Source organism: Mus pahari, chromosome 1 (genome assembly GCF_900095145.1).
Source record: "Mus pahari chromosome 1, PAHARI_EIJ_v1.1, whole genome shotgun sequence".
Taxonomy (NCBI): Eukaryota; Metazoa; Chordata; class Mammalia; order Rodentia; family Muridae; genus Mus; species Mus pahari.
The window spans coordinates 137,287,380-137,315,238 of NC_034590.1; positions in this window are offsets into that span (position 1 = coordinate 137,287,380).

Here is a 27,859-nt window from a genome sequence, read left to right on the forward strand (position 1 = left end):
CTCCCTACACCCTGCATCATCTTTTTTTTTTTTTTTAAGATTGTATTTATTTTATGTATGAGTACACCGTTGCTCTCTTCAGACACACCCCGGAAGAGGGCATCAGATTCCATTACAGATGGTTGTGAGCCACCATGTGGTTGCAGGGATTTGAACTCAGGTCCTCTGCAAGAGAAGTCAGTGCTCTTAACCCTTGAGCCATCTCTCCAGCCCCTGCGTTATCTTTTGAAGAAAGAGACTTTGGTGGGATACGAGTGGGCTGGGCTCTAGAGTGAGGTAGGTTCCTAGGTTCCTGTATCCCATTCCCTCTGCAGTCCTAGTAGCCAGGGCCCTCTGGCTAAAGCTGCCCAGCCTCTCAGATTCTGACTCAGGGATCATCCTGCTACAGCATGTAGAACTCAAGCGAGCTGGGTATTCCTGCCTGCAAGCACCCAGCTTCTCTTCCCCATGCAGGTAAACATCTGGATGTAGGGATGGGGGGGAGGGGGGAGATCACCCCACCTCCAGATAAATTCCAACTCTCCCATAGCAGCTGGGTGCTTGGCTGTGGACGGCCTGTAACACTCACGATTTGACCTGGAAGCCCTTCTGGTCTGATTAGAGTTTGAGTCACACTGAACTTCAGTCTCTCCGTTCCCTTGTGGTGAGGTTCTGTCTACTCCTAAGTCTAGTCAAATGGTTCTTTCATCTAGTGTGTGGAGGGTGTGTCAGTCAGTTGCTCTGTGACTCTTCTGCCTCAAAGTGGTTTGTGCATCCTGATGCTACCCCTCCAAGGCAAATTCCTGAGCAGACTTTTTTTTGCCGTGAGTCAGAATCCCTGGCTTTTGGGGCAGTACACGTTCATCACCCTCTTGAGGTAATTTGTGAGTTCACTAGATTAGAGAATGGTCTCTCTCTCTCTCTCTCTCTCTCTCTCTCTCTCTCTCTCTCTCTCTCTCTCTCCACCCCCCTTGGTGCTTTGCTTCTCAGACCTGTACGAGTGAGAGAATCGAGGGATATAAACTCTTAAACTGCGAATCCCAGTCTACCTTTACACGCAAGGCAAACCTCACTGTGTAAGCACCCGGGTGCTTGCTCTAAGTCTAGTACACAATGGGGTCATTTACTAGGTGGGTACACAGACACAGAAATATCTGTTTCTGGAAACTTCACATTGGTAAAGGACCAGATAATAGTATAAATAATAGTATAAATATGCGGTCCCCATTGTGCCCAGGGGAAAGCAGGTGCTGCGAAGCCTTCAAGTTACTCTTGGTGTTTACGGGTGACATTTGAGAATAGTTTTTACCTGGCTGATTTGGATTTTGGAAAAGCACCCGCAGTCTTCGCAGTGGGGTCTTCGCAGTTTCCTGTGCTTCTAAATAACAGTAGGTGGCCAGGAAGCTCCCAGGTGTGCAGCCATCAGGAGTGGGTTCTGGACGGAGCTTGGGAGGTTAACTAAAAGCCGTCTAATGAGTCATTGTACATATTTAGATTTTTATGAAGAGAAGCTGCAGTAGGAAAGCGTAGATGGGCAGCTAGAGATGATCCTAGGACTTGTTCCTCGGGGACTCCCCTTTCTGGGTCCTCCCGCTTGCTCTGGACCAAGTCGGTGAGTGGGGAACCTCTCGGAAACATTTGTCGGGCGCCCAGGAAACAGGCTCTGCCTGCATTTGAACGGACGGGTTTGAAAAATGAAGTTGATCTCACTGCGTACTGTCTCAGTGATTCATTCTGTGCGCATTTACTCAGCAGAAGGAAGTCGGGAAGAAGATGGATGCTAAATTTATATGTTAATTTTAATATTGAAGCTATCCTGTATTTGAAGAATAAGATCAATGCTTCAATTTCATTTCTTACGTGATACTGAGAGTTGTCATCGCTGAGGGAAAAAAAATCACTTCCGAATGCATCCTCCCAAAATTCCAATCTTGCAGGGCAGAGCAGCCTCAGAAGAGGCAATCTTGCCTTTTGCTGGTGGTCTGTGCCGGGCAGGCTTCAGGGTTCCCACAGTATCGCTTACTGTCTCAGGGTCAAGGGGAAATAGCAAGGGCCGTGGCGTGTCCTTAAATTACAATGGCGTTTATTTACTAATTGGATGGTGAGATTGGCTGGGTTGTTGAGCTGTGTCATGAGTTTCATATATCCCACAGGCAAAGCCACCCGACTTAAACCGAAAGGAAACTCAGCAGTTGTTAAGAAAACTTATCCCTCCAGAAGGCCAGAGGACTGCCTGGTGGCTTTAGACGGTGACCTCAAACTCACACTGGGATTTGGATGAAAGATTCCAGAGATCTGTGCAGAATTGTCTGAGGGAGAGGAGGATCCTCGGGAGACTTGGGCAGGGCAGGCTCCTCAGCATGAAGGCTACTGTGGAGATGCCAGGGGGCTCTGTCCTCCCCAGCAGGCCATTGGCTGGATGGCTGCTTCTTTTGGCTTCTTCTGCCCTGGGGAGTGCTGGCTGCTATCGACTGCCTAGGAGATCTTTAAAGGCCAACCAAGTGGGCAAGGGAGGCTCTGAGCCTGGATTAGTGTCCTTCTCAAGTTTTTCAGAGAAGAAAATACACTGTTTTGGGAGGGGTCATTTTATTTCCTTTTCTTTCTCCATCCCTTACTTATTATTTCACTCCATCTCCCTCCATTCCCCTCCACCCCCTCCATCCCCCTCATCCCCCTCCATCCCCCTTGCCCCCCCTGCCTCCCCCACCGTCCTTTCTCCTCCTTCCTGTTTGAGATAAGAGTCTTGGTAATTATCCTGGTCCTATGCTCAAATTCTCCATCGCTCTCTATCAGTGTCCCGAGTGATGGATCTCATAGGTACCTAACACCATACCTGAGGAAGGAGCCTTTCTCTGTTTTACACAAAGATGCATCAACATCTAGTTTCTTTCTACAGGAAGATGAGGAGAAAGACAGAGTAAATGAATTGCGAGGCAGCATCCTGACCATGGGACCAACCAGAACCTTCCTTGTCCATGTTGCCAGTCTATCCTGAAGGGCTGAACTGGAAGACCTCTGAGAAATTAGGAAGCGGTTTCAGATCACTTAGTGTTTAACTCACAGAAACAGAAACAAAACGAAACACATCAAGAACACCCTTACTCGGTGGAGTTGAGAGGAAAGTAGACAGCTAGATTTGTTGAGACCCCCCACTACTTGCATCTGTTGGCTTGACTATCTGTGTTGTTTTCCTTTTGAAGGTGCTGGAGGTGGGTCCAGGATCTGTTGCATGCTAGCCCAGGCTAGCCCTCCACTCTGACCTTAGTTTCTCTCCAGTGATTTTTTTTTTTTTTTTATCAGTTCAGGTTCCCAGTGAGTGAACTGGACAGATGCTCTTTGGGGCTGCTAGAACAGTGTGGGAAGTCACAGGAGGGTGGCTGCCAGTGCCATCAGCAGACTGTTTCTATTGTCTTCTGTCTTTGAAGGGGTTCATCCGTATTTCCCATGCAGGAGTGTCTAGAGTCACAATTTACTGTACGTTGCGGATCTTCCAGGAACACTTATATCTAACATGGCTTACTCCTGAAAAATACCTTACTGTATTCAGTCTTGAAAATTAGAGGCATGCTTTGCATACTGCTATTCACACCCACAGGGGAAGTCTTATTAGCCCAACAGCAATTTATCCAAATTAGCATCTCAAAGTGCTCTCTAGATAGCACTGTTTCGAAACATCGGATAATCTGAGTTCATCCCAAATGCAAATTAATTTATTAGAAGCCACTTTCCCCCAGAAACGGTATTTCCCAAAAGTGGCTTGGTATCATGGGATATAGGAGTAAGGGCTTAGAGAACACCTCCCAGTGTTAGCCACTGTTCTAAGTGACTTCTCCTAATCTTGGGGATCTCGCAAGGCTGGTCAGTATTGCTCTTTCCATTTGATGGAAAGCAAAGAAATAATTTGCCTAAGCTCAGCCACCTACGCGCCGCGGTGGTGCTCTTCCTACTCGGTTATGGGTCTCCGTCCAACCAGGTTGTTTTCTCTTGGGCTGAGGAAAGCCTTTAGCAATCAAGGCAATAACAGCCTGGCTGCTGAGAGTGGCGTCTCAGAGATTGATGGCAGCAGAATCTTGGAGTTAAGAGCAACCAGAACCCTGCCTGGTCCATCTTGTAGGACTCCACAGCGTTGAAAGGTTGGCCAGGGTCACTGCTACTGTTTCTCATTGCTCTGCTGCCCCCTAGGGGTCAGTGGCAGGAATGAAACTGGGTATTCATTAGTATTCCTTTGGTCAACTGAGAAAGGCCTGGGTCATTTCATAGGAACAGAAAACAAATTCTTTACTCATTGTCTTCAAATTCAAGGAACTCTCCGTCGGGACACTTGGGACTGAGACCATGGTGGCACCGAACAGCAGTACCCCGGAGTGACTTGGGGTGGACTGGATGGAGTGGATCTCCCTGAAGTGTTCTATGTGTCAGCGTACAATCTATATCAGAGATCTCCCATAAGCCTTCTCACTTATAGCTCCAAGAGAGGACAGCCCCTCCCTCTCGGGACCCCCAGTTGTAAAGAGAGTCACTGAAGTCTAGTCCCACCAGAGAATAGCCTTAGGAAACCCAGGCCAGCCCTTCAGTGAGGAAGAAGTGACAAACTTCTAGTCATAACATTTGAGAATCTGCTGCTCATCTTTAAAGTGCATACCTGGCTGGAGAGATGGCTCGGTGGTTAAGAGTGCTTGACTGATCTTCCAGAGGTCCTGAGTTCAATTCCCAGGAACCACATGGTGGCTCACAACCCCTTATAATGGGATCTGATTGCCTCTTTTGGTGTGTCTGAAGACAGAGGCACACATACATAAAAATACATGAATAAATAAAGTGTATATTTAGAAGAACAGTCTCTCAGGTTAACTCACATGAGTATATCCAAATTGCTGTAATCTCCTGAGACAGGAGTTACAGACAGTTGTGAGCTGTCACGTGGGTGCTAGGAATAGAATCCTGATGTCTGGAAGAGTACCCAGTGCTCTTAACCACTGAGACATCTCTCCAGCCCCTGTAGTTCAGGGTTAGCTATGTTTCTATTTGCTGATTTTGGCCAACCTCCCCAGAGAGGCCTGTCCTGTGACCTATTTCTGTGATCTTACCCACAGTCACAGAGCACAAGGAAACAAAGCCAGCAAGAGTCTGGCTAGATGATCCGAAGGCCTGATTTATCTCTTGGTTGTGTTTTGCTTAACCAGTATGAAGTTTTGTTTCATTCTCAAACAACTGCTAGCATTTACACATTAGAAAATCTCGACTATGTGCTATATATTACATCTTTGCTGGGAAGCGCGGGAAACATGGAAGTGATGCAGGAAACCAGACTGGCTGTACCTTTCCCCACTCCTGCCTGGCTCCCGTCACTGAGTTAAATTAAACACATCTGGAAAACTCGACTCTCTGGAGGAATGGTCTTGGGGGCTGAAACCCCTGGCTGTCCTAGAGCCTGAGGTGGGTCTTTCCCCACCCCCTTCATTTGCCTCTTGGAGAGCGACCCTTCCCTTTGATGCCCCATTTTCTTCTCTACAAGGAGGGCACAACCATCCAAATCTCAAATCTGGGGTTTTTTTTTGTTTGTTTGTTTGTTTGTTTTTGTTTTTGTTTTGCCTCTATGGGTACAAAGCTTTGAAAGGTCTTGCCTGGATAGAAAATGAGACTCTTAAGCCTGCCCCTGTGATGCCTGACAGGCCTGAGCCTAACTGGCGGTTCTGAATATCTCAGAAAGCAGGATCAATTCATAAACACACATGACTGCCCTGAAGAGACCTTCAGGGTCCTCCCCGCTACCCTCAGAACCACTAGGAGAGGGAAGAAGGAGACACGAGTAAGCCTGTTTCAGACATGTACGTTCATAACAATTCCAAAATTTCTGTGGTTCTGCACACATTTCAGACCCATATAGAACCTGCCACCCTGCTGGCAGCTCTCTAGGTAGTGAGACAGGGTTCTGCTTCTCTCTTGGGGCTGCTGACATCTCTGGCTATGGCTTCCCTGGCAGCAGGCAAGAACTTGAAGGGTGTTCATGGCCTTAAGGGTGCTGGAGTTCCATTGTCTGACCTATTGCATGGATTCTCTTCCTACGAGAGGCTTGGAGTTCTTTATGTGTAGAAAACATGGTTAGCCCAAAGTGTCACTATCACAAGGACACTGTGTGTGACCTTTCCCACATCCTCCATCCTGTGGCTCTTCGTAGCCACAGAACTGTGAGGTGTACATGCCCTGGCTGTAGCGTTATCATGATTGACAGCCACTGAGTGGAAAGATGCTACAGATATTCCGACCCGGGAGCATTGCCAAGTTGCCCCTCCCACCACCCAAGGGCCTCACCATGGTCACAGGAGGACTTATCCTCAAAATAACCCTGCAAAACTAGTCCTTTCTCTGTACTACGCTAACCCTTTGAACTACTTTATAGAATTGAAAACAAACAAAAACAAACAAAACCTAAAACCAGGCTGTTTTCTTTCCTTTAACACATTTGAAAAACCAACCGGTCCTCTCATTGTTTCTGTGTGCAGAAGGCCCAGCGTCAGCGACATCAAGTCACTTTGGGTGGAAGAAGGTTGGTGTGAACCTAGAACACCGTCCCCCCCCATCCCGCCCGCTTTGTCCCAACAGTGAGACAGAGCCTGGCTCCCTGTGGCTTGCCTAGGCTGACCCTGGGAACCCAGGCTCAGGGACTTTAACCGTCCAGGCTCTAGGGCAGACTCTTTGGGACCTCGGAGACTGGGAGAGTGGCACATAGGAGAGTGGAACGTTTGGAGAGTTCAGCTCTGTGTAATAAGAAACCAATGTTGGTTTGCTTTGACCGGCTATGGTGAGGTGGTTTTAATTTGATGTAAAATGGATTCGTGTCCCTCCAGGGAGGCTTTACTTTGTTCCGTTCTTTTCACTGCCCAGTAGCCCACGTTCGTTCCAGTGGCCACAGTTCCAGCCTCCTGCTCCAGCCCAGGCTCAAATAGAAGAAACTGTTGCTTCGCTTTGGTTCTGTCTGCTTTAGGTTTTGCCTGTATCTTTCCAACAGATCAGGCATCCATAGGGTTTCTATGGGAAAGTAAAATCAGGGTTCATAGTGAAAACTCTTTCTTCTTCCAGCCACCTGAAAGCAAACGGTACTATTGCACTGGGCATCTTCCAGAAGAGTTTTAGGCATATGGAAATAGATGCATCCTATCCCTCCTCCTTTATCAGCCAAAGACTGTAAAGCGCACTTTAGGTCGGTAGTTCTCAATCTGTAGGTCATGACCTCTTGTGTGTGTGTTGTGTGTGTGTGTGTGTGTGTGTGTGTGTGTGTGTCACACGATCCTTTCACAGGGGTCACCTATCAGACATCCCTCGCATCAGACATTTACATCACGATTCTTCACAGTAGCAAAAATGACAGTTATGAAGTAGCAAGGAAAACCATTTCATGGCTTGGGGGTCCCTATAACTTGAACTGTAATAAAGGGCCGCAGTGTTAGGAAGGCGGAGAACCACTGCTTTAGATGAGGGTTCTCTCCTCCTCCCAACCCCACTGCCTTGAAGGTCACTCCATGTTACTGAGAACTAGATTATTTTAAATTTTGCGTATTGTTACATTGCCCCACGTTTAGAGTGGATTCCTCGGTGTGTGATACGTTTTCACGACATGGGTTATAAGTGATAGCAGTGAGTAAGTGATCCTAGACAGATGTGCTTGGAGGCCAAAGTAAGCAGAGTTAAATAAATCCATAAAAGGAGAATTTCCAAGCCAAAGGCGACATGTCTTGCTCCTTTACTAAATGCTGCCAAGCTGTCCCGTTTCTACTCCTACTGAGAAAGTCTGTGAATGACTGGTTTCTCACTCGTTCAAACAATATTGATTTATATTTTTGAATTATATACATTTTTGGATTTATATTTTGAATTATAGTGTTCATTGTTCGCACGCTGAACATCTAGGCATGGCCTCCCCCTTTCCCTTGCCTTTCTTCTCCTCTTCCCCTCCCTTCCCTTCCCCTCCCCTCCTGTACCTGTTTTTCTCTCCTTTTCCTCTTCCTTCTCTTTCTCCTCCTTCTCTTTTGGAGCTGGGCAGTCAGTACTAGGGTCTTGTGTACTCTGGGCAAATGTTCTACTATTTAGCTATACTGTCAACATTTTCACGTCTTCCATTTAATCCATTAATTCACTTCTGAGTTTTAGACAGGGGGCAGGTGGGGCATCTCACTTTATGGCTTAGGTTGGCCTTGAACTCTTGCCCTTTCTATTCCGCATTCTGGATGCTGGGATCTGCAGGCTACTAGCTCCACCATGCTCTACCAGGAGTGTTTTGTGTTCTCCTTTTATATTTTTTATTATTTATTTTATGTATATGAGTGCTCCATCTGTCTGTACACTTGCGTGCCAGAAGAGAACATCAGTCTCTCTTTAGATGTGGTCAGACATCCAAATATAGAGATGGTGTTGTGGGCAAGGCCTGTGGGTCCCCTCAGTGTCTTGGTCACCGAGTCACAGCTACACGGGCTGGTGGTGCCATCTGTCTATGGTAGGGGGACCTAGACCACGTGAGTTCTCCTGTCCTCCATCGAAGTTTATTGGTCCACGGAATTCTTTTCGGTCCCACTTGGTATCACGTAAGCAAGCACGTCTCTTTTTGACTAATCTGAAAGAATAAGCCCAATAGGGAGTGAGACAAGTCTCAGCTTACACATCCCCTCTGTTGAGCAGCTGTGAGCATGCTGTCCTTGACTGTGTCTTAATCCTTTTAGCTAAGCTAGTAATGTCACCTAGGCAGATAATGTTAGCTCACCTTTAAACACTTGGAAACACTTCTAAAAATTGGACATGCCTACACTTGATTGCAGCACACTGTCAGGTGACATTAAAAGTAACTTGTTGTAACGATCGGAATAGCCAGCTATTGTGTAGGGCGGTGATTCGTTCTGGTTGTGTAGAGTCATTTTGGCACCCCCAGCCCCTGCATTTCTTTTGCCATTCATACTACTTTTAGAGCAGTGATTCTCAATCTTTCTAATGCTGTGTCCCTTTAATACAGTTCCTCATGTGGTGGCCCCAAATGTAAAATTATTTTTGTTACTACTTGTCTTAGTTAGGGTTTTACTGCTGTGAACAGATACCATGACCAAGGCAACTCTTATAAGGACAACATTTAATTGAGGCTGGCTTACAGGTTCAGAGGTTCAGAGGCAGGAACATGGCAGCGTCCAGGCAGGCTTGGTGAAGGAGGAGCTGAGAATTCTATGTCTTCAACTGAAGGCTGCTTGCAGAATACTGGCTTCCTAGGCAGCTAGGATAAGGTTCTTTTATAGCCCCCACACCACAGTGACAGATCTACTCCAACAAGGCCACACCTTCTAATAGTGCCACTCCCTGGGCAGAGCATATACAAACCATCACAATAGTTCATAATTGTAATTTTGCTATAGTTATGAATCGTGATGCAAATAATGGATGGGTGGAATACCTGATAGGTGACCTCCATGAAAGGGGTCGCCACCCACCCATTGAAAACCTACATTCTAGAGGCTTCTCTGATGTGGGTTCGAGGGTTTGAGGCAGTGTCCTTCCCAGGACTTGAGGCTCTTTTCTACTGTACCACTTTAGAAGGGGCAGAGGGGTCCTTTGTCCCATTCAGCAAGGTCAATGGGCCAGGAATGCCAGCAAACCCCTCCATTACAAACCTTGTCTTCAGTCTTCTTCAGCCTTTCATGGGGGTGAACTTACCTCCTGTGTCTTGTTGCTTGAACCAGTTATTGCTGAAGAAAAAGAGAGATTAAAAAAATTGTCGTTCTATATTTACTATCTGATTTTTTTTTTTTTTTTGGTTTTATAGTAGTTAGTTTTATTGAGTACTTTGTAAACTGAGACTAATACACTCACATTAGAGGTAACCACTTCTCCACATTGTCTCACCATCTCGGCATAGGATATACCAAGTGCCAGAACATTCCTCTCTACTTATCATGAAGTATTGGGTGAAGGTGGGGACAGATCCTTCCACTTTAGGAAAGTCACAACACACGATTAGAATTATGATCACAAGAAAGAATTTGGAAGCGGGAGGGAGAGAAATATAAGATGTTCGGGAAGATTTTTTTTTTTTAAAAAAAGATTTATTTATTTATTTATTATATGTAAGTACACTGTAGCTGTCTTCAGACACTCCAGAAGAGGGCATCAGATCTTGTTACAGATGGTTATGAGCCACCATGTAGTTGCTGGGATTTGAACTCCGGACCTTCGGGAGAGCAGTCGGGTGCTCTTACCCACTGAGCCATCTCACCAGCCTGTTCGGGAAGATTTTTGATCGCACACATTTCACGTAGCCCAGGACTGACTTCAGATTCACCGTGTACTGGAGGATGGCCCTGAATTTCTGTTGTTCTGCCACCTCCTGAATGCTGGGATTGTAGGTGCCACCCCTGAGCTCTGTCATGTGGTTCTGTGGTCCAGGGTTGCGTGCATGCTAAGTAGGCGCTCTGCCGGCAGAGATACATCTCTACTGCCTACCCCACTCCACAGTATTTTGTTTGCTTTTAGTTCTGGGAATTTCACCTAGCAAATACTAGGTAAGCACTCTGCTGCCAAACTCAACTTCCTGTTTGGGGAGATTTTCCTGCTCAGAAGTGAGTCAGGTGTGCCTGTCACGGGCAGCTCTTCTCACCTGCCACACAGTACCTAGAGACAGATCCGACAGGTGCTGCCGTTCGTTCGTAAAGCTATGTGCCTCTCTGCGGTCCTCAGTTTCTCCACCTCTGAAGTAACAATAAGGCCACCCAGTGGCTAAGATCAAATGATATAATAAACTTAAAATATTTAATGTATTTCTTTTCACCTAAGCTTTCAATATACACTAGCCGAGTAGAAGTGAAAAGTGGGAGGGGAAATTAAGATGGATCCCCAGGTGACGGCAATTGCCACCAAGTCTGACGACCTGAATTCAAATCCCGAGGACCCTAATCTCTAGAAAGTTGTTCTCTGACCCCCCACGGGCACTCAAAAGAGATAAATAAACAACAAAAAGGGACCCATCCTCCTGCCCCAAATCACCAGCATTTGAGAACACACAAAGGACTCCGGGGATCCCTCATCCATCTTGCAAAAAGAGCGATCCGGATATCCTCAGACCCACCCCATCCCACCCCACCACGCAGAATGTCCTTCAGATGGTAACAGGTCGTAAGCAACGTCAGGAGTTGCTCCTGGGTGGAAACCAGCTTTGGCAGTATTTTCTCAATCAGCCTACCTTCCGTCCACTGACTGTAAGGTCCAAAGATTACTTGCTGCCCAGAGTAGGCTTGAAACAAAAGCCACGCCCGCGCGGTGCGTTCCTCGGGCCTACAGCGCCATCTCGTGGTGCTATGGCGTCAACACACTGGCTTTTGCATCCTACTCGGAAACATCCAGGCATTCCCAAGGATAAAGGATACAAGGATACAGCTTTAGAGCTGTAGTCTGTCTTTCATGCTTTACAAGAAAAAAAGCTCAGTTTTCAGGTGAGCACTATTTTTCGCTGTTTTTCTCTTGTTGGTCCCATGTCACTCCCATGCCTCTGACGTTGTAGCTGCTGCCAAGTGTAAAATACACCTTTTGATGTGGTTAATTTATCCTTAAATAGGAGAAGCACTGACCTATGAATTATATCCATTGAGCTTTGTTTAGGGTTTAGAAAAAGTCAGCGATAGTTTACAATGTGTGAATTTTTAGTCTCTGTAATCAGGACTTGACAACATCAAGATCCAATACTTAAGCTGTTTCTTGTTCTTTAATGCCGTAAACTCACACGCATCCCAGGCAATATTTAGAAAGCACAGTCTAAACCCATTACTTATCAGCATCTGGCGGGGATCTGCCACCCTTGGGAGGGGGGGGAATAACAGTGGTCACTGTGACAGTCTGAGGCCACCAGATCCCCAAGAGGAGGGGGCCAGGTAACTCCACCCTCTTCCTGCTAAGTGTGGTCTCAGGACTGGAAAACACAGGGATGTGTGTGTGTGTGTGTGTGTGTGTGTGTGTGTGTGTGTGTGTGTGTGTGTGTAAAGATGCAGACTTCACACTTGCCCTTACTGCTCAGGGCCTGGGATTTTTGATTATCTGGTGATGTAATGTGAATCTCTGTAGGCTTGAGGCCAGCCTGGTGTATAAAATATTCCAGGCCACCCAGAGTTGCATGGTGAGAGAGATCCTGTCTCAAAATTTCACTGATACTCCATAACTGTAATCTTGCTACTGTTATGAATTATAATGTAAATATCTGATACATAGACTATCTGTTATTCAATCACCATAAAAGGGTTGTTCAACCGCAAAGGAGTCATGACCCACAGGTTGAGAGCCACCGAGTTAGATGATCTACCCCATAAAGATGCTGAGGGAACACTGATCCTGTCTGAAGGAAGAGCTCACAGAGGCAACACGAACGGTCCAATTTCGGCAGCGTTCGTCTGATAGCAAACACAGTAAAAGATGCAGATTCCTGATAGAGTCCTTAAAGCCCACTGACTAAGAAAACACACAGATGATCCTGGCGTGGACCAGAGGGGAAGTCACCCACTTTATTCTGCCCACCAGAGGGGCTCCAAGGAAAGAAGAGCAGCAGTTACATCTCAGGCTCCTGCTGGTATCCTTCAGCAAAAGAGAGAAACTTACTGAGGAAGCACGCAGGTCTCAAGGAAAGGTGAAGGCAGGCGCTTCTGAGTTGCAGAGTGAGAAAGCAAATTCCTATGCCTCCATTGCAAAAGCCAGCCAGCCTCTCTGAGGGGTTCTCTGGCTGCCCTGGAGCTCACTCTGTAGACCAGGCTGGCCTCAAACTCAGAGACCCGCTTGCTTCTGTTGGGATTAAAGGAGTACACAGCGCTGCCTGGCTGAACTGCAGCATTTCCATGTGTGTGCACTATCGCAGTTGCTCACACTCACTGTCCGTCACCGTTTGTTCCCTCATTCCTTGGATCCCTTTTTTCCCCATGGATATCCCCCTTCGGCGACGTCTCATGTATATACATATGCAATATACATTCACATACACAATCACATACACAAACATTCACATTCACACACATACACAAACACAAACACATACACACATATATGTATATATCATATAACAATATAGATATGATCCAATATATAAGGGGGGAAATAAGCATTTGCCTGTTTCTTTTTTCCTTCTCTTGTCCCCCACAGATCCCTTCCCCCTACACTGCTCCTTGGTGGGTTCATATCCGATTTTAAATCTAGATTTTGTATATTAGAGAAAACATGCTATCTGTTCTGAGTCTAGTTTATTTTCCTTAACATGGTGGTCTCCGGTTCCATCCATTTCCCTGTAAGTGACACAGAGCCGCTTTCTTCCTACCTAAATAAAATTCTATGTACATGCATGCATGTCGTCTCATCTTCATCCACGTGTCTGTTGATGCTCACAACTCTTAAACCAACACAAATATAAAAAAAAAAACAGTTAATGAAATTCCAATTATCAGCCACTTAAAGTAGATTCCAATTATAACATACAAAAATATACACACATAAAGACAGACAGACAGACATTCTCACATACACACACATCTGTGAGGCGAGCACAATCATGTCTTCAGTCCCAGGATCAGAATGAAACCATCCCAGGTACCTCAGAGCTTCTATTTTGTTTTCCCTCCCAATTCATTTTGTTTCCATTTCTTTTCATGGGTGTGGGGTGTGTGTTGGGGTTCTGGGCACACAGGTGAGAACTTGGCTACTGAACCGCGCCCCAGTGGGCTCAGTCCGGTTTCTCACACTTCACGCAGACCTCCTTTCCCTCAGCTGGTACCTGTGTTACCGTGTCCTGTGTTGTTTCTGGGCTTTAGCTGCTAGAAACATGGCATTGGGGACTACATGTGGAGACACCAGTTGTGTACATACACGGAAGCAGGACACGTTCGGTCTGGCTAGGTGCCACAAGTTTCCCGCACGTTTGTGTGGGTTTGTCCTGCCCCAACAGAGCATGAGGGTCACAGATGTTCAGTATCCGGGCCAAAAGTTGGTACTGTCCATCTTTTTTATTTTATCCATTCTAGGCCTGTTTGGGGATTATCTCCCTGTAATTTTACGGCTCTTCCCCAAAGGGTAACGCTGTTGGGCACCAGCCCACATGTTTGTGGACCGTTTTTTGTTGTCATTGTTGGCCTGTCTCTCTTTTTACTCATTAAAACAGACTTTCTTTTTCTTTTTTTAAAAAAGATTTATTTATTTATATGTAAGTACACTTAAGCTGTCTTCAGACACTTTTTCTTTTTTTTTTAAAAAGGTTTATTTATTATTATATCTTATAATAGACACTTCAGACACATCAGAAGAGGGCGTCAGATCTCATTACAGATGGTTGTGAGCCACCATGTGGTTGCTGGGATTTGAACTCAGGACCTTTGGAAGAGCAGTCAGTGCTCTTACCCGCTGAGCCATCTCTCCACCCAGACACTTTTTCTTCTTGCTCTGGTCCTGCTCTCTCCAGCCCCGTATCTTTCTTTCTTTTTCTTGTTTATTGCCATCACCCTTTATATTTTGTGAATTTGAGTCTACAGGTGGATATATTAATGATTCTTAGTTTTAGATGATGTCTACCATTTTGAAGATAGTCCGTGTGCTCATCTAGAACCTGCTCTGCTTCACAGAGTTGCAGTCCAACTGGAATTGATTGTTGGTGAGGGTGAGGTAAGGTTCAAGCCCATTTCTCCACAGTCTGCCTTTCCAATTGACCTAGCACCCCTTACCGGAGGGACCTGCCATTCAGCGCTCTTCACTGATGGTGAAGATGATGTACATCAGTGTATATAGACTGATGGTGTATCTAAGGGAACTCTCTGGCCATCTTTAAGACCACGAGTTTTTCAGATTGTGATATCACACTGTCTTAGATCAGTCATGATTCATCTCTGTATCTTGTCATCTGAGCCCTTTGGTTCTGTTAAGACTCCGATGAATATTCTCAGCCATTTGCATTCCTATGTGAGTTTTAGATTTATATTGTCAATCTCATTAAAATAAAGCTGTTGGTTTTCTCTCCTTTCCCACCTGGTCAATACTGGAAGCTCATGCCCAGCCCATATATCATCTTTTTTTTATTTTTTATTTTATTTTTTTTGGTTTTTCAAGACAGGGTTTCTCTGTGTAGCCCTGGCTGTCCTGGAACTCATTTTTTTAGACCAGGCTGGCCTCAAACTCAGAAATCCACCTGCCTCTGCCTCCTAAGTGCTAGGATTAAAGGCGTGTGCTACCACCGCCCGACCCAGATATCTTTTTTTTTTATGTTAATGTAAATGGTATCATTTGAAAACGTTCTTTCTGAAATGGCTTCTCGCTGATTCATAAGCGTAGGTGAACCGTGCACCGTCCTGTGACTTTGTTGAACTCCTTTGTTGATTCCCCTGTGTTTCTCCTGTGCCCACAGCAAGAGTTTATCCTAAGCTCCGCCCCTTGGCAGTGGCTGTGACAGTTTTGCAAACACATTTGGGGACTGATCTCTCTAGGATACAGGTCCTCTCAGCACAGACTCTATCTCATCACGTATTTAAAGTTTCACTAATTATACTCAATAATAATTATGGAATTCTATAGAGAAGTCATATATTTTCCAGGGTTATTTCTAGACATCTTTTTTCTGTTGTAAAAATTTTGTGTTCTTTTTAACTGTGCATGTGTCTGTGTGTGAGTGTGTGCCTACGAGTGACCGGGGGCATTGATACCCCTGACCTGGAGTTATAGGCATTTGTGAGCTCGCTGCTGTGGGTGCTGGGAACCAAACTCAGCTCCTCTGAAAGAGCAGTCCTTGCTTTTAACCGCTCAGCCATCTCTTTAGCTCCCAGGCATCTCTGGGACGGGCAAGGTTGAGACAGGGTTTCTCTGTTGTATAGCTCTAGCTGTTCTGGAACTTGCAATGTAGACCAGGCTGACCTCAAATTTATAGAGATCTACCTGGCCCTGCCTCCTAAGTGCTAGGATAAAAGGCATGCACCACCATGCCCAGCCCAGATATCTTTTTTTTTTGATGTTATTGTAAATGGTATTGTTTGAAAAACGTTCTTTCTGAAATGTCTTCTCGCTGATTTATAAGCATAGGTGAACCGTGCACCCCCCCTTCTGTCCTGTGACTTTGCTGAACTCCTTTGTTGATTTCCCTGCGTTTCTCCTGATTTTACTTCTGCGGTCAGTCCTCTGTTGGGCTGGGGGCGGGTGATTATGCAGTCTGGGTTGGGGGAATTGGGGACAAGCTTTCAACAGGGTGAGAGCAGCATCACACCTTTCCTGGAGAGGTTTTTCAGGACAGAAAACCTGCATGGCTCAGAGGTTTGCATCTCCTAAGTGTCTGTTTTGTCTCCTGGGTCCCTCAGCCTTGTTCACCAGTTAGTGCTGACACACGCGGGAAGGGCAGGGTGCCTAGTGTCAGGAGTATCTCTCAGCACTGTCTTCTCTCTAGGGCCAGCTTCAGAAATTACTATTACTATTATTATTATTTTCTATTTTTTTCTTTATGGACATCTGACAGTGAAATAGCATCTCACAGTGTGTGGTTTTTAAAAATAATTTGATACTAGTGATGTGGAGTATCTGTTCATGAGTGTATTGGCTGTTCATATCTATTCTTTGGTGAAACATCATCTAGATCCTCTTTAAGACATTAATTATTATTGTGAATGTATGTGAGCTCCCAGACAATTCCCCAGTCCAACCCTACCACCTCATTATGGCAGTGTTAGGATTAGAGATTATCCATTTGAGATTTTGGATCACTATGTGTGTTGGTCTACAATGTAAAGTACATAAGAGTTCAATGTTAAATATATGTAATTGGGTAGAAGGCTGCAGACAGTGGGGTATAGTCAGGCTTCTTTGCCTTACAGGAGACCGCCTCACAGCTGGAAGTCTGTGGGCGGAGTCGTTGGCATGCAGGCAGCAGTTATTACCCATTAACACTGCTGTTCCCTTCAGGGCTGATACCCAGGCCCCTGTTGCTCTTTGATTCATTCTGTCTTAGTTAGGGTTTATTGCTGTGAAGAGACGCCATGACCACAGCAACTCTTTTTTTTTTTTTTTTTTTTCTCTGTATAGTCCTGGCTGTCCTGGAACTCACTCTGTAGACCAGGCTGGCCTCGAACTCAGAAATCCGCCTGCCTCTGCCTCCCAGGTGCTGGGATTATAAGGCGTGCGCCACCACTGCCCTGCCATAGCAACTCTTAGAAAGGAAATCATTTACTTGGGGCTGGTTTACAGTTCAGAGGTTAAGTTCATTATTGGCATGGCAGGAGGCATGGCAGTGTGCAGGCAGACATGGTGCTGGAGAGGGAGCTTTGAGTTCTGCATCTGGATTGGCAGGGAGCAGCAGGAAGAGAGAGAACGCCCACCGCTCCTGGCTTGAGCATCTGAAACCCCCAAACCCCACCTCCAGTGACACACTTCCTCCAACAGGGCCATACCTCCCAATCCTTCCAAATAATGTGACTCCCTCTGAGCCTATGGGGGCCATTTCATTCAAACTCCCACAATTTCTAATCAGGTTTTTGGGCCCAGGTGTCGTTAAAGAACAATGGCTTTTATCTTCCCCCAAAGGGACATCGTGAGTGAGACCTGACGGTTTTCTGGGCCCAGCATCTACCCATCAGAAGGTCTGTCTTTAAGTATTCTATAGCCTGCCTTCCCGTGTAACCTCAAACATGTCACTATTATTTTATTTCTTTATTTAAAATAGGTATGTGTGTCAGGTCTGGTGGCATATAACTTTAGTCCTAGCACTTGGGAGGCAGAGGCAGGTGAATCTCTGAGTTCTAGGACAGCATGGTCTACAGAGTGAGTTCCAGGACAACCTGGGCTGTTGCACAGGGAAACCCTGTCTTGGGAAACCAAACCAAATAAATACTCAAAAAAACAAAAGACAAAAAACCCAAAAAACAAAACCCAAACTCAATAAATGAAATGAAATAAAATGAAATGAGTGTGTACAGTCTCTAACTTTAAGCGTTAAGGGAAAAAATCCTTACTGTCTTGAAGAAGATGAACACTTATGCTCCTGCAAGCATCTTTCCTGCGTAGGTTTCAATGATTTCACACAGCCATGAATGAATTCTTCTGGGTGGCTCTTTCCCAAACCCTCCAGCTTGCAGCAAAGGACTTCAGCCACTTCTGTTCATACTCACCCACAGAGAGAGCAGAATGCAGAACCAGCATCGGAGGGAACCTTTAGCTACCAGAGGAAAGGCTTTCTTGGGAATGTCTGATGTTTTGAGAGCACCCCAGGCCAGTCTGAAGCCCTTGTCCTCATGTCCCTGAAGAACGCAGGAGGAAGAAGGAAGAGATAGAGAAAGCCTTTCAGTGATGGACCTGACACCTCAGGTGAACCAGTGAACCCACGTTCATCTATTATCAATTCAGTCAGTCAAGAGCCAGTGTTTACTGTTCACCGTTTGAATGCCAGGCGTGGCTCTAAGGAAACTGGGATAGCAAAGGGACAGAAAGAGGCTGAGATCAAATAGTAGACCCTGGGAGGTCTGGAAGTAGATTGGAATCTGGGAATAAATACGAATAAGACAAAATACAAACTGGTATGTACTCTGATTTAAAAAACAAAAAACAAAAAACCAACAACACACACACAAAAGATGCAGTCAACAACAAAACTAACAGGCATGGATTACAGGGAGAAGGCGGCTTTTCTGAGGAAGTGACATACATTCAGAGACTTGAAGTGGGACAGGCAGCAGGGGGAAGAAAACAGGTGTAAAGGGCTTGGGTGAGAGGGGGCTTGGAGTGAGAGGGGGCTTGGGGTGAGAGGGGGCTTGGGTGAGAGGGGGCTTGGGTGAGAGGGGGCTTGGGGTGAGAGGGGGTTTGGGGTGAGAGGGGGCTTGGGTGAGAGGGGCTTGGAGCTCTGGAGAGGCCAGTGCAGGTAGGTTGAGCTTTCCACCCCCAGCTCTCAAAGGAGAAAATGATGCAGTAGGATTTTATAAGCATGTGCTACTTAACTGTCTCCATGGAGACAGGAACTTATCACAGCAGGGCTGGGGATTTCTGGCTTTTTTTTTTTTTTAAGAGGCTTCTCAAAGTCTGCATTGCTAGTGTGTGTGCTAGTGTGTGTCACAGGGGCCTGGCAGGGCGTGGTCTAAGGACAAATCTCTTAGGAAACCTTGTTTGGGTGTGCTAGCTAAAAACAGTTACAGGGACTGAAGGTGCACACCACCACACCTTGTCTACAGCCAGAGTCTGCTGTGCACACATTGTGTATTGTTCCCCACGAGAGCCCCATCTCAGCATCTACTATGCATTAACTAACAGAACATGTTTGGCAAATGGATAGAAGAGGAGAGGAAGGGTTAAGTGTGCGTGTGTGTATGTGTGTGTGTGTGTGTGTGTGTGTGTGTGTGTGTGTGTGTGTGAGACAGGCAAGCACAGATTAACGCGACTGTATGTCCCAAGAACATACTATGTAACATGCTATGAAACCATGAGGGTTCATACATGTGCACGCACACACAAACACATGCATGCACACATATACTCACACTCACGTACAAATATATATTGCACACAATATATATGATGTATGTATAGATATATATTTCTAAGTAAGACAATTCCTAACCATTGGAAAGGAAGACATATTCCTTGTCCTGACATCTCTTATTTCTACTTGAAAGCCACTTCCCCCCTTTTTTTCCCCCCAATTTGCCTACAAAAATTATCCTGCTAACATATAGGTTTAAAAGCAGACAAAAGGAACGTCTACAGGTTGTACTGGGCTCATGAAAGACACACAGAGTACCACCATAAATCACAGGGATCTCTTTTGAAATGTCACTTGTCTTCCTCTCTGGTCGGAAATCAGGGTCCAGAGAGAAATCAGCGAATGTTCCAGTTCATCTGGTTCTTGTTACTCCAACCAGGAGGAGGACCCGTGAGCAGGGCTGAAGCAGGAGAAGCAAGTCCACGTGGAGTTTTACAGTTTCCCATTTTAAAAAAGAAAGGAGAAAACCCCTCCTGAACTTTATAGGAAGACAAATGTATTCATCCAGCGTTCAGCACCTGGAAAATATTACTCATTGATGACAGTCCCTAGAGTTATCTGTGAGCCAGGGCTAGGTGGCAGAGTCACAGTGTAGGACGGAAGCCATTGGGTATTTTTATCCTCATGAAGTCTGAGGGAGGTTGCCTCTGAGTGTGACTGGTCACTGTTCTCAGGACAGACAGACATGTTAATCTGTGCTCTCCTGACTTCCCTCCTGCTTCCCCTCCCTCTCCTATCAATTTGCCAAACATATTCTGTTAATGCACAGTAGATGCTGGGATGGGGCCCTCGTGGGGATCAATACACAGTGTGTGCACAGCAGAATCTGGCTGTAGAAGAGGTGTGGTGGTCCACACTTTCAGACCCACACTTGGGAGGCAGAGGCAGGCAGATTTCTGTGAGTTCGAGGCCAGCCTGGTCCATTGAACAAGTTCCGGGACAGTGAGAGATACATAGAAAAACCCTGTCTCAAAAACAAAACAAACAAAAAAACAAAACCCACAAGAAACAAACAACAAAAACAAGGAAACAAAAACCAAACCAAACCAAAACACAGACTGTAGAGAAAAGGAGTTCCCAGCCAGAACACGCTTCATGCTGACAGGTGAAGGTTATTAAAGGCTTTGGGCTGCTGGCTTCCCTGACAACCTCACCTGCAGGGTTGCTGGAGGAAGGGGATGGCTCACCTTCTTCATGGCTTGTTCTGATTGATTTCCAAGGACGCACGAGATCATCAGGTGTGCTCTCTCTAGTTTCTTGCGATCCTGCCCCTAGGGATGAGTCAGAAGGAAGCTTGTACTCTGTAAGCTGGCACTGACCTTGGATTAAGATGGCACTGACCTTGGATTCCTTTTTCCTACCCGCTTTCTGCTGTGCAGGAGCCCTGAGAAGCATCTTCCAGAGGATGGCGGTCCTTCCCTGCTTGGGGCCTGTAGACTCTCTCTCTCTCTCTCTCTCTCTCTCTCTCTCTCTCTCTCTCTCTCTCTCCCTCCTTCTCTTCCTCCCTCCTCAGTGCCTACACTTAGGTCATATTGTAAGTCCACATTCACGTCTTCTTTATGTTTTGTTATACAGGATTACATTAGACCGTTTTCATGCTTAATATACTATTTCTAAACAGGTCCACATCCCCCTTTGCCCTATTAACCTTTCCTTTCCACTACCTCTGGTGGGTGGTGGGCTAGAAGGGAGATTGAAGCATTTAAAAACACTTATTAAAGTAGGTTTTGAAAAATCTAAGCCTACAAACTTTAGCCAACAGGAAATGCAAAATGAAAACTACTCTGAGACTCTAGGTTATTAGGAATGGAGTCCTTTTGTAGAACGATGCTGTGTAAGGCTCTGTCTTCTGAACCACACTGTACACCTTCATACGTTTAGCTGTGTCTGCCTGCCAGAGTCCATCACACCTTAGACTGCTGACTTTCCCACCAACAAGGGTGCACCCGGCCACATCTCTCAGCCATTTGCATGCAATTCTGCCCTAACGCATGTGGCCCCGGGGTTTCAGCGAGGGCCTTGAATATATAGGGTGGGGGAGAACCAGGGGAGGAGACTTCATTTATTAGTCTGTAGGGAAGGCATCACCCATGCTTCCAGTGCAGCTCTTCTGGGGTCTGCCATGGTCCTGCAGGCAACCCCTAACCCATGATGCAAAAGTAAGACCAAGAACTTAATGGTCAACTATGCTAGGGATGTAATTTGGTTTGTAGAAGGAAGGGGTGGACTTTGTTCATGTCTCCCCCAGGGAAGGGATTTTTTTTTTTTTGTAACACACGATTTTGTTTCTCTTGATAAATGTTCATCAGTCAAACAACCAGATACTCCAAGATATTTTCCAAGGCACAGGGATAATTTTTTGCATGTCACTGTGAGTTCTGATTTCTCCATGGTCATGACCAGCCCTGAGTATTGTCTGTTTTTGAGTAGATGTATTTATTACCTCATCCTGGGTTTGAATCACATCTCATAACTACTAGGCCTTGCCTACCACCTTTTCATGGGCTTGCATCAACTTGTACATCTTTGGTAAGGTTTTTGTTTAAAATCTTTTTTTCTCGTTGGTCTTCTTTTGCTTTGTTGACAAAGGGCCCCAAACAGCCCAGGCTGCCATTGAGCTCACCTTGTGTCGATGAGAATAATCTCGATTTCCTGGTCTCTCTGCCTCTTCCTTCAAAGTGCTGGGATCACAGGGGTGTGCTTCCGTGCCTGGCTTCATTTTTCTTTCAGTTAGACCTGCTTGTCCCTCTTTATTAACACGTGAGAAGGACACCTTGGGAAGGACACCTTTAACAAACATCTAGTTGTTGCATTTCAGACCAACCAGGCTGGTTTTGAAAGCCTTTGCTCCTTCTTAATGATACGGATCCCAACCAAGAGTTAACGTGCCACCAAGGGGTCACAAACTGGGGCATTCCTGAGAAGCTATCATGTAATTACTTACCCTAGTATTCCCTCCACTCTTGGCTCTGGGTGTTTACATTTGGACTTGAAAAGACACTCTTCCCAAACATAGAAACAACATTCTACCTTGTACCCCAAGTCCCAGCATTCCCAAGTCTACAAGATGGAACAAACAGATGTCCCCACAGGAGGGGTCCAGCATGTTCTGATGTTTTATGTTTTGTTTCTTCCTTCTGTGGCAACTTGGCTTTTATTAGGTAGTCATTTGTTCAGTTGGTACATCAGAGACTAAGAACACGCACTGGCCTTAAGGTGTGTTCTATTGCTGTTGGCTGGGAGGACGGCGTTGGAGGCCGTTATAGCCCCAGGCGGGTAGAATCCCAGATGCGGTTTTTATCAGAGGAAGAAAAAGAGACCTCTAATCCAAAGCAGGGACAGCAGAAACTGGTAATTTGGCAGCTAAAAAAAAAAAAAAAATGCCAATCTCCATCATTTCCTAACAGAAAATAAAATAATAAAAATGTCATTCAACATTAACTGAGGACTTAGTAGTTTCCAGCTACCATGTGCCATTATTCACACACATTTTCTATTAATATTTCATAACTACTCTGTGAGGAAGGCAGGCCTGTTAATTCCCATCTTTAGAATAAGGAAACTGGGAGCTAGATACAGTAATGACAGAGCCGAGTATTAAATCTGCATCTGCTATGAGATATCACAAAAGCCCTTTCCCACAGACAGCTGTGCCCACATTTCCATCCTTGAATCTGAGAGTCATCATTATCATTGGCCCACCCCCTTTCCTTTCTTGCTGTCATTGCTTTGTGGACACATGTGGGGGGGGCATGGCTTTTTTAACTGAGGATCCTGGGGACTTTACTGCTTATCTCCACCCACTTTGTTTCAGTGAAAGAGAAAAGGCTGACTCATCATTCCATCCGTCTGGGTCTTCCATGTCACCCTTAGAGAGCGGGGGGTCATGCATACAGAAGATGGCGGTTCTAAGAATTCATGGCAGCCAAGTGACACTTTCAGATCCCAGTGAATTAAGTAACAAGGGGAACAAGGAAAGTGCTCGTCAAAAGCCAAAGTGGGAAACACTCAAGGTCATAGGAGAGCAGAAGGCAGCTCTCCCTAGGCTTGGCTCTTGGAGGGAGCTAAATGAGATCTCAGAGGATCTACCAATAGGATCTCAGAGGAGGGCTAGCACCCAGCAGGGAGTGACCTGGTGGAGGCCTGAGAGGAGCTGAGAGCCCAGCCCAGGTGTACACGGAGGGAACCAGGCACTTCCCGGGTTGGAAGGGATGATTCTGGTAGGAATGTGTCACAGAGGTGAGGCCACTGCCCTTGGCAAGCCTGTCCCATCTTATGTGTTCCTTCTAACAGTCTGACTGACGGGGGGGGGGGGGGGGTTAACCTCAGGGAAACCGGGGCAGGGCTCCTCCTGCCCAGTGGCCGGTCTGCTGGGTTCTTGGATAGTGTAGCCTGAGGCTGATCAAGCCTCTACACTAGAAAGCTAGTGACATATACCTTTACCAAAGCCGAGGGGACAAAAGGTTTGGTTTTGGTTTAGCTTAGGTTTATAAACCTAAGAGGCTTTGAGGGAGAATAAACAGATTACTGCTTCCTTAAAAATAGATCACCAGCTTAATAACCGTTCCTTTCTGATCTTGAGGATGGGAAAGGTGGTGGGAGGAGCTTGATTCTGGGGAGAGACAGACTATCAGGACCCGCTGCAGTCCAAACTGTGAGGTCAGCAAACGGTGCTGATGTCTGTGTCCCCCATCATTTAGGCACTAGCTTTCCCATGTCCCTAGACTGCTTATGGAAAGGACTAGATGCTGGCTGTTTACTTCGAAGTTTTTGATAGCTATTCTCTTTGTAGAGGAATGTCATGGGGCTGGGGTGGGGGTGGGGGGAATGGCTTAGTGGATAAAGTGCTTGCTGTGCAAATCACCGAATGCAGAGTCCCAGAATTGGCAAGACCCCAGGTTCCTGATCTTCACATGGGAAGGTGAGACAGAGGAATACCGGAAAGCGTTCATGGAGTTAGTACTAGCCAACAGCAGAAGGCTTGTGTCAAAGAAGGGAACACCTGAGGCAGTTTTCTGACCTCTACTTGTGTACTCTGGCTAGCGCCGCCCCCTACCCCCATCCCATGGTGTCCTGGCTGGGGAGGTTGGAGCCGGTCTGTCTGCTACAAACGTTGTGTGACTATATTTACTCTCCAAACTTCTTCCTGTTCAACAATGCCACTATACATTCATCTGTACATAGGAAAGTTTTGTCTCTGAGCTAATTTCTTCCTACGGAGCCAAGAGGTCACTAGACAGTGTGTGACATTGGTATGTCTTTATGCTTCGGTTTCCTTATGTGTAAAATGAGATGGAATTTAACAGTATTTTCCTCACAGGTTCGTGTGAGTTACTGTACATAAAACCCTTAGAATGATAGCTGGCACATAGCGAGCACTGTCTCTAATTCTTGTGAGTGTTGTGAAATTAATGATGTAATTTCACATACATGATATAATTTCAATAATGTAATTATATAAGTGGCAAAGAATTCTTAGCTTTGCCAGCTTTTAAGCTTTGCCTACTTGTAAGTCTTACTTCCAATTAGGAAGTGAAGGATTGTCTCCTGCTGAAAAGATACCTTAGGCTCTGTGCTCTCTCTCTCTCTCTCTCTCTCTCTCTCTCTCTCTCTCTCTCTCCTTTTTATTTTACATTTTGAGACAAAGGTTCTCTGTGTGGCCCTGGCTGTCCTGGAACTCACTTTGTGACCAGGCTGACTTTGAACTCAGAGATCCGCCTGCCTCTGCCTCCCACGTACTGGGGCTAAAGGCATGCGCCACCGCTGCCCGGCTAAGAAGTGTTTTGTTTTGTTTTTAAAGTGATGAGGCATCTTGGCTGACGTGCCGTGCCGACTCATCCTCTAGGAGCAGGTGTTCGTATCTGACATTAGCTGCTGTGAAGAAAGCACACGACTCATGGGGTAGAGAGCTCTCTTTGGGAAGGTGGGCCCAAGCAGCCATCAGACCATGGCAGGTCAGTGGCCTGAGGTCAAAGGTCTGGATTGTGCAACTCCTGGGTGCTCACACTCTGTTCTTGCCAACATCCTGACTGGACAGTCAATGAGGCCTCCAGAGAGTTGATGTACTTGGTCAGGCACAGATTGAGGGATAAGGGAATATGTTTTGAAGAAATGAACTCCATTAGAGAGTCACGGTGTTTCACCCGCCTGTATCCTTATTGTCCCAGCGACAGAAGTCATGCAGACATTTACAGGACTCTTTGGAGGTACAGATTCAGAGCTCTTAGCTGCTTCCATCAAAGTTGCTTAAAGCCATGGGCTGCAACTTCTGGTCTACTGGGAGGCCTGGGCCTTGGTACCTTAAGGAGTTAAATGGGCATCAATTCCCTTGATATTTCTGCACTAGGCATTTTCTTCTCGGCTGAGTTGGGTATGATATACACACTAATGATCCTCGAAGGCTGACATATTTAGATTTAAAGGCACTATATGCATATATATATATGCATCTGTTCTCAGCTGTGTATGATTACCCTTAGAAGGAACGACAGCATGCAGAGGGTGGAAACAGTAAAGAAATGAATGAGCTAGCTTGTTTCCATTCTTAAGACGGTGGCAGCAATTTCCCCTTGATATGGAAGGAATGCCACTTCTTCCTTTGCCAGAAGCAGGGTTTCTAGGTCAAAGGGTCTCTTGCTGTGTCTTTCTACTGTGCTTTGCCAGGGACAGTAGCCAAAGCTGGAGCTCCCACCACGTCTGAGCGTCAGCTCCACACGCGTCCCTCACTAGCTTTGGATGCTCACATAAAGCTCTACTTTAATTTTGCATTTCTTAATTTCCAGTGGGGGCCAGATACTGTTCTGCATCTGAGCAGTCTTCCTATTAATGATTTTGTGAGTTCTGTCTTCTGGTATTGACTGAACTGTCACCCCATTTAACTATTAACGGTGCTGCAAATGTGTTCTTTAGTTTCTTTTTTCTTTTTAAAATCCCTCTTCTTCTTTCTGTGCTGTGTGTGTCTGTGTGTGCTTGCGTGTACATGCGCATAGGCGTGCACATGCACATCTCTGTGGCGGTCAGACGACCACCTTCAGGAGCTAGTTGTCTTTACCAAGTGGGTCCCAGGGATTGAATGGAGAACATCAGCCTTGGCGGCAAGCACTCTTTATCTTACCCTCTGAGCCATCTCACTGGCCGGCTTCCTGTTTGGATCCTTCAATGGTCCTGAAGCTCACACAGTTAACTCTGTTGAGCTTCTCTTGATTTGTTCCACAAACAGAGAATGTGTCAACCATCAGAAGGGCTGAAGTGACACACAGAACACAAGTCTGGAAAGATTTCTCATGGGAATTCGGCAGCAGTTTGGTTAGTTCGTATTGGGAAGCGAATGAAGTGAGTCAGACATTTCTGTCACGTGTCTGTCTTCGTTCCACAGGATCGATCACCAGACAGGCAGCAGGCCTGGCTCCCTCCACACTCTCCTTTGGAGCTTTGAGGCAGGCAGGAGAGGAGGGTACCTCCGGAAGGAAAGGGATTACCTTCCTAGTGGAAAATAAGGAGCCGAGGCAGGATGGAGCCAGTGTTTCTTGGCTCTGGTGCAGGCGGAGATGGTCGAGTTAGGAGGTCTGGTTCTCGTGGTTGTGTTTATACTGGCTCCCTGCGGAACTACTACCGCACAGAAGAGAAGAACGTTATTAAAGAAAGATGGAAATGTTAGGCCAGTCTTCTGGGTGGATGTGAAAGCCAGAACACAGATCCTTTAGTAAGCTGAGATCCATACAGATCGGAAGGGCCTGGCTCCCCTGGGCACATCTCCTGTGCCTGTAGTGAGCAGGGTCAGGCACAGCGCTGTTTGTTTACTGAACAAACAGACGCTCGGACCTCAACTCCTCAGCAGCTGAACTCTTGCCCAGTCTGCTCATGTGGGACTGAGGGGTACGCACTCGTTCTCAGCTGGCGAGCCTTGCTTCTCTGTGTCTTTCTATAAGCCTGATGTTACCGCTAACCTGTGGCCTGGCCCTGGGGTGTGTGTTGTGTGGTGGTGTGCTAGCACATACCAATCTCTTGGCAGAGTGGACTAGTTGATTAGAAGTCCATGATGATGTATCATGCCTGGGAAGAGGTGGGGAGGTGGGGTGTTTAACGGTATCAAGATACAGATGGATAGGAGGAATTAGTTCTAGTGGTCCATCGTGCTTCTAGGCAACTGCAGTCCGAGACAACTTATGATCTATTTTCAAATACCCAGGAGAGTCCGAAAGCGCCCAGCACACAGAAGTGATTACACTTTGAGAAGAGGGAAATGCCAATTTTCTCAATTTGATCATTCTACACTGTAAATATGTACTGACTTATACTATAGCCATAAATCTGTACGGATATTATGCACAACTCAAAATGAGAAAAGGGAAAAAGACTCAACCGTCCCTACCCCTCCTCTCAATTATA